This window comes from Sardina pilchardus, chromosome 19 (assembly GCF_963854185.1).
Source record: "Sardina pilchardus chromosome 19, fSarPil1.1, whole genome shotgun sequence".
NCBI lineage: Eukaryota > Metazoa > Chordata > Actinopteri > Clupeiformes > Clupeidae > Sardina > Sardina pilchardus.
In genome coordinates, this window is record NC_085012.1 from 4,456,518 (window position 1) to 4,456,847 (window position 330).

The following is a 330-nucleotide window of genomic DNA, read 5'->3' on the forward strand; positions in this document are numbered from 1 at the left end:
GCTAGATAGTTCTGTTCTGTTCTCTTGGGTCAGGAACATTCTGTTCCGTGCCTTGACCCCAATGTCTCTCCATCTCTCTCTCTTTCCCCCTGTCTCCCTCCCGCTCTAACACACACACACACACACACACACACACACACACACATATACAGGCATGCACACTCACACACATACATCACTCTGGCCTCTTTTATTCTCTCCACAGAGCACACCCTGTCTTTAGAACAACGCCCTCTCTGTTTGGATACACACACTTTGCACCTGAGCCGTTCTTGACAAAACTACAACTCATGAGACCTGGCAACCAAAAACCCACAAGCAGACCACACT